The sequence below is a fragment of the Lolium rigidum genome, chromosome 7, assembly GCF_022539505.1.
Source record: "Lolium rigidum isolate FL_2022 chromosome 7, APGP_CSIRO_Lrig_0.1, whole genome shotgun sequence".
Lineage (NCBI taxonomy): Eukaryota > Viridiplantae > Streptophyta > Magnoliopsida > Poales > Poaceae > Lolium > Lolium rigidum.
Window position 1 is genome coordinate 185917870 of NC_061514.1, and position 7729 is coordinate 185925598.

The window sequence follows — 7729 nt, forward strand, 5'->3', positions numbered from 1 at the left end:
CAAAATAGCATGGGTTATCATGAATAACAGTAGCATAATTATTCTCATAAGTTTTACTCATAGGTACTATTTCAAGAGAATCCACAGGAACATAACATTCAACCTCCTTTGGTAAGCATGGAGGGCAATCAAATAGTGTAAGAGATAAAGAGTTACTCTCATTAGAAGGTTGGCATGGGTAGCTAATCCATTCTTCCTCCTTTTGTTCATCACTCTCCTCTTCTTTTTCATCCAATGAGCTTTCAGGTTCATCAATTTCTCCTCTTTTTCATCCAATGAGCTTTCAGGTTCATCAATTTCTTCTTCCACTGGTTCCTCGCAAATTGTGAGTGCATTCTTGTGCATTAATGAGTCTCTCTTTATAATCAATGATATAACGATTATCACCGTAGCTTTCTATGCAAAAATTAAGGATAGAAGAGACATAATCTTTAAGGTCCTTACAAACAACACAAGTTTCATAATTTTTAGCAATGAAGGATTTGATCTCGAAGCTCCCATAAACAAAACAAATTGTTCTACTTCTTCGAACCCAAAATGAATATAGCTATTCCAATTATAGTTCTTAATTAAAACTTCCTCACTAAAGCCACATTGAAATTTAAGATGTTTAGTATCCTGTTGAGAGCAACAGTTTATATCATGGCGTTTAAGCAAGATTTTAGCAATTGTATTCAGTTTTTCTATCACAGCACTCATAACTTTACCCGTTCTTGATTCTCTATAATTATTATATAATTCAATAAGCTCCAAATAGGTTGTAGGTTCTCCCATAATAGCAATTTTTAATTTTTCGGTTTTTCAAATTTTTATGGATTTTCGGGTATATGAGGAAAATAAAACAAGACAAAAACAAACTAGACAAAAGTAAACTAAGCAAAACAAAATAAAATAAAACAGAGAGAGAGGTAGAGTGTACTCCCCAGGTGAACTTATGAGTACAGCTATGCCTCCCCGGCAACGGCGCCGTAAAAATAGTCTTGATAACCCACAAGTATAGGGGATCGCAATGAGTCTTCGAGGGAAGTAAAACCTAAATTTATTGATTCGACACAAGGGGAGGTAAAGAATACTTATAAGCCTTAACAATTGAGTTGTCAATTCAGCCGCACCTGGAAAAGTACTAGTAACAGGGGTGATGTGAAAGCAGCAGTAATATGAGAGCAAGTAGTAACAGTAATACGGCAGCAGTAATAGTAACACGGAGGCAATGGCACCGGAAAATAGTTGATACTACTTCCAATGACATATAGAACGAGTATATGATGATGAGAGATGGACCGGGGTTCCCGCCTATCTACACTAGTGGTAACTCTCCAATAACAAGTGTTGGGTGAACAAATTACAGCTTGGGCAATTGATAGGATTGAAATAGCATTAAGACAGTAACATCAAGATTATTAATCATGTAGGCATGTTTTCCATATATAGTCATACGTGCTCGCAATGAGAAACTTGTACAACATCTTTTGTCCTACCAGCCGGTGGCGGTCGGGCCTCAAGGGAATCTATCGGCAATTAAGGTACTCCTTTTAATAGAGCACCGGAGCAAAGCATTAACACTTGGTGAAAACATGTGATCCTCATACCTAAGCCTTCCCCTCCAGCTATCCCGATTGCTTGTCACTCCGGGGCCTCGGGTTCCGGACATAGACACGTGCAAACAACTTGTAGATACAATCTAAGCAATAAGTATAGAGCTTAAATCTAAGATCATGCCACTCGGGCCCTAGTGACAAGCATTAAACACAACAAGATTGCAAGCAACAATAACTTCACAAACTTTATAGATAGACTAATCATAATGTAACAATCCATCGGATCCCAACAAACACAACACCGATTACATCAGATGAATCTCAATCATGTAAGGCAGCTCATGAGATCATTGTATTGAAGTACATGGAGGAGAGAATACCAACTAGCTACAGCTAGAACCCGTAGTCCATGGGGGAACTACTCACGGAGCATGATGGAGGCGGTGGCGTTGATGGAGATGGCTTCCGGGGGCACTTCCCTGTCCCAGCAGGGTGCCGGAACAGAGACTTCTGTCCCCCGAAACGGAGTTTCGCGATGGTGGCGGCGCCCCTGGAGTCTTTCTGGAGTTTCATCAATTGGTGTCGAAGATTTAGGTCAGGACGGCTTAAATAGGCGAAGAGGCGGAGTCGGAGGGGCCACGGGGCCTCCTCACACTAGGGGGCGCCCCCCTTGGGCCGCGCCGCCACCACGTGTGGGGCCCCCAGGGCTTCCCTCTGGTCCCTCTCTGACTTTCTGGAAGCTTCCGGGAAAAATAAGGTTCTGGGCGTTGATTTCGTCCGATTCCGAGAATATTGCCTGAACAGCCTTTCTCGGAACCAAAAACAACGAGAAATGAGAACCGGCACTTCGGCATCTTGTTAATAGGTTAGTTCCGGAAAATGCATAAAAACATTATAAAGTGCGAGTAAAACATGTAAGTATTGTCATAAAACAAGCATGGAACATCAGAAATTATAGGTACGTTGGAGACGTATCACACATCCATTTGATATAGTTTGAAATTGTGGAAAGATGCAAACGCAAGCAAAAGACGAATAGCTTCAAGACGGGCTACCGGCGCAAAGGTATCCTCAAAATCCATACCTTCTATTTGGGCAAACCCTTGCGCCACTAACCTTGCTTTGTTTCGTATGACAATGCCATTCTCATCTTGCTTGTTCTTGAATACCCATTTGGTCCCATTAACATTGATGCGATGATCCTTGGGTCTCTCAACTAGAGACCATACTTCATTACGAGTGAAACACTCCAATTCTTCTTGCATGGCAATTACCCAATCCGGATCAACCAAGGCTTCATGTACCTTGAGTGGTTCAAAACTAGACACGAAAGCATGGTGTTGACAATAAGTGATAAGTAATGCATGGTGTCTACGAGTTACCACTCCTCTTGAGATGCTACCAAGGACTTGATCTACTTTCATGTCACTTGCCCTTGTAGCGGCCTTGATCTTCCGAATGGTTCCTTCATGATCAATGAATTCATCTCTTGCTAGTACTTGATCATGAGGGATCACTTGAGCTTGATCATGAGTTGTGGATGTCTCTTGATCATCATCATGGTCTTGCTCAGTGGAATGAGGACTTTCTTCTTGTTCTTCGGAATGTGACTCATCTTGAGTGAAGGATGGTTCTTGAGTTGTACTTGATGGTTCGGCTTGAGTTGAGCTAGGCTCCACTTGAACCGTGCTTGATACTTCTACTCCATCATCTTGATCATCATTATGAACTTCTATGGGCCGGATGTGTCCAATGCCCATATGCTTGATGGCACTAGATGGATCATCATTATTACCTGCAACACATGAAACAACTTGCTCTACTTGGGAGCCATTATCCTCCAAGACCTCCACGTCACAAGATACTTCAATAGTCCCAGTGGACCGGTTGTAGTACCTATAGGCGTGAGAGTTCTCCGCATAACCAACAAATATGCCCTCTATGGTTCTAGTTTCAAATTTACCGAGCTTTCCTTTGTTGTTCTTAACAAGACATTTGCATCCAAAGACACGAATGTACATGACATTAGGATTGTTACCGGTAAGAAGCTCGTATGGAGTTTTGTTGTGGAGGGGACGGAGGAAGAGCCGGTTGGAGTAGTGGACGGTCGTAGAGATGGCTTCTCCCCAAAAGTTGTGGGGTGAGTTGAATTCACTCAACATGGTTCTTGCCATCTCAATGATAGTCCGGTTCTTCCTTTCAACAACACCATTTTGTTGAGGGGTGCATGGCGCCGAAAACTCATGCTTGATGCCCTCATCATCGACGAACTCTTGCATGGTGTAGTTCTTGAACTCGGTGCCATTGTCGGTCCTAATCGCCTTGATCTCGGATTCATACGTACGTTGAGCTTTCTTGGCGAAGGTGATGAACTCTCTATGGGTCTCGTCCTTAGACTTAAGGAGAAAGACCCAAGAGTATCTTGAGTAATCATCCACAATGACAAGTCCATACTTGCTCCCACCAAGAGTATCATAATGTGATGGCCCAAAGAGATCCAAATGAAGGAGCTCCAAAGGCCTAGATGTGGTGACGATACTCTTGATAGGATGTTTCTTCTTGAGTTGCTTTCCGGCTACACATGCACTGCAAACACGATCTTTCTCAAAAGAAATGCCGGTTAGTCCCACAATGTGTTCACCCTTTAGGAGTTGTTTAAGATCCTCATGTTGACATGACCAAGGCGGCGATTCCGCAACCAACCTTCGTCATGCTTGGTCGCCATTAGACATGTGGAGGGAGAGGAGCTCTCTTTCGAGAGGTCAACCACGTAAAGGTTGTTCTCCACATATCCAACGAGGACCAATTTGAGATTGTCACTCCTAAAGACTTTCACACAATAATTAGTAAAATATGAATTGTAACCGGCATCGGCAAGATGATATATAGAAAGCAAGTTATAGCCTAGGGATTCAACAAGCATGACCGTCTCAAGGCACAAGTCCTTAGAGATTGCCACCTTGCCGTACCCAAGTACCTTTCCCTTTGAGTTGTCACCAAAGGTGATGCTTGACTTCTTGTTGATGTCTTCAATGAATTGATCAAGCACACCTCTTCCTCCGGTCATATGATTGGTGCATCCATTATCAAACACCCATTTTGGACCACCGGAGGAATACCCCTACAAAATCAAGTAGAGGATTTAGGAACCCATCGATTAATGGGTTCCTTTGCAATGGCAACAATATCTTTTAGTACCAAAATTGAGTACTCTCTATAAGCATAGCCATTACGAGGGCCAACATAGTTAGCATAAACATCACCATAATACTCAACAAATAAAGCATAGTGATTGTTTGGCCCCGTGCGGTCACCACTAGTGGCTTTGCCCTTTGAGGCTTTGCCATCATTAGTGACCTTCTTGTTCTTATCTTGAGCGGGCTTCTCCTCCTTGTAGTTGTTCTTCTTGTAGGACTTGGGAGTATATCCAAGTCCAAACTTTTGATTGTTTGACCTTTGCTTACTCAAGAGGTCATCCAATCCCATCTTGTTCTTGGCGGTGGTGAACTTTGCAAGTTCCTTTGTTAACCTAACATTTTCCTCAAGAATAGATGCTTGCTCACAGGAAGATTCATTAGGATGATAGTCGAGACCATATTTTGTCTCAACATGCAAAGACAGTTCCTCTTGTAAACGAACATGTTCCTCAACAAGCTTAGCATGCTCACTAGTAAAAGAAGTGGAAGAACTAGCATGCTTTTCAACAACAATGGGATCCTTCATTGATCCAAGAGCCTTTTGTAGGTTTCTTGGAGTAGGTCATGGTTCTCTCCAAGTTTCTTGAGCTCATCCTTAACAAGCTTGTTAGCTCTTTCAAGGTGGTCAAGATCCCTAGTGAGAGAAGCATGAGCAACTTCAAGCTCCTCCTTTGAGGCATTGAGCTCTTGAGTCAATGATTGAGCCCTATCAATAGTTTCTAGGTCCTTAACTTTATCAAGTTCATAAGTTTCAATTTGTTGCTTAAGGCCTTGAGATATGCACCTTTCGGTTTTTAGCTCTTGTCTTAGGAGATTGAATCTCCGTTCTTCTTCATTTAATTGATATTCTAATTCCTCAATGGACTCATCCTTTTCTTTGAGGGAGTCCATCAAGAAATCAAACTTAACAAGAGCTTCACCACGAAGGGTGCATCTAACATTGTAAAGTTCCTTAAGCACAATTAATTCTTCTTGATTTTCATTTTCATCATGAAGAACACTAGATAGAGAAGGTGGAGGTTCCATTACCTTGGTTTCTCTTGCCATTAGACAAGAGCCAACGATTGTAGAAGGGAGAGAGTCATCGGAGTCATCATCTTGAGTTGTTCTTGCCATGAAGGAAGAACCAACATCATTCTCCGTGGAGTAATCATTGGAGTAGTCATATGTGAAGAGTGACCCGGGCTTGGAGAAAGCCAAACCGGCCACTCCGGCCTCCTTCTCCTCATCTTCCTCTTCTTCATCGGACAAGTACTCGGATCCAACAAAGGCTCTTCCCTTGTTCTTCTTGTATCGATCGTTGATTTGGTTTGGCTTCAATCTTGGCTTGACCCCTTTGATGAACTTTGGCTTGTCTACCCTTTTCTCATAAGGGCACTCATTTGCAAAGTGGGTATCTTCATCATAGTTGTAGCAAGTTCTATTCTTCTTCTTGTCATTGAGGAGCATTGGAAGCTTTCCCTTGTACTTCTTGGCAAATAAGGCAAAGTCGGTAGCAATGTCACTAGTTGAAGTCATCTCTTCCTCTTCTTCAATTTCATAGTCTTCTTCTCTTCCATGGTCAGCTCTAGCTTTGAGAGCAAGGTTGTGTGACGCTTCATGGTTGTGTGAGGCTTCATCAACATGGTTCATTGCCATGAGCCTTTTTCCTGCCTTGGCCATGTTTTCATTGGCGGCCACATAGGAGACTAGATCATCGGAGTTCAGATCGGCACTCTTGGTCATGATTTGCAAGTTGAGTGCAAGGTTGGTGTATTGTTGCTTGACCGCAATCATGGCAATGACCTTGGACTTTATGAATTCTTCATTCATCTCGAAGCCGTCATTGTACTTCTCAACTCCAAGTCCCTTGACTCTTACTCTAAGAGCACCAAGCCTAGCATAGGCATCAGCCACGGATTCTCCATCTCGAATCATGAACTGGTGGGCCTCTTGCTTTGCGGTCTCATAAATAGCTGATTGGATCAAATCGGTTCCCTCTTGGAGTACTACGATCCGATCCCACAACTTTTTAGCGGAGTCAATGTCATTGACTTGATCAAGAAGCTTGCGGTTGATGCCACTTCTAATATTGTCACGTGCGGAGGCATTGAGTTGACGGTTGTAGAATTCGGTGGAGGTCAACCGTCTGGGATCTTGTGGCTCCCGGTATCCATGAACAATGATCTCCCATAACTCCACACCTAGCACTGCGAATATGAGATTCCATAGCAGATTTCCAAAAAGGAAAGTGAGTTCCATCAAAATGGGGAACATTCCCACTATGGTTTATATGAGGCATGGGTGAAGTGTTTTTGGGATAGTCATGGTTAACTTCATGGTAACTCCCTAGAGAGGACGAAGCCGCACTAGGAGGTCCACTAGTTAAGTTCTTAAGCATGGCAGACATCTCTGCCATTTGGTTTTGTAGCTCATCCTCCTTTTTCTTCTTCTCGGCATCATATGCCAAGAATCTAGATTTCATCTATTTAACCGAAAGGTTAGAGTCTTCATCTAGACCCTCGAAGATTTTATCCATCTCACTCTTAAGGCGGTGAAGCCCTTAATAAGAGTCCAGGCTCTTATACCAATTGAAAGTATAGAGATGGTAAACCTAGAGGGGGTGAATAGGTTTCTACAGATTTTAATTCTTTCTTTGCAATATTAGGCTTTGCGGAATATAAAGGTGAGCCTAATGCAAACTAAGTGAAGCAACCTATATGAGGATACAACTAACTCGAGCACGAAGGCTCTCACAAGTGAGCTAAATCACAAGTAAGGAGTTCGGTTAGAGATAACCGATAGCACGTGGAGACGAGGATGTATTCCCGTGTTCTCTTCCTTTGCAAGAAGGTACGTCATGTTTGGAGGGGTGGAGGTCCCACGAAGGATTCCCCACGCCACGAAGGCTCACCCTATTCTCCGGAGCCTATCCCACGAAGGAATAGCTCACTCACTTGTGGTAGACTTTGAGGTAGCCTCCAAACCTTCACAATCTTGCCCGGAGCAAATCCA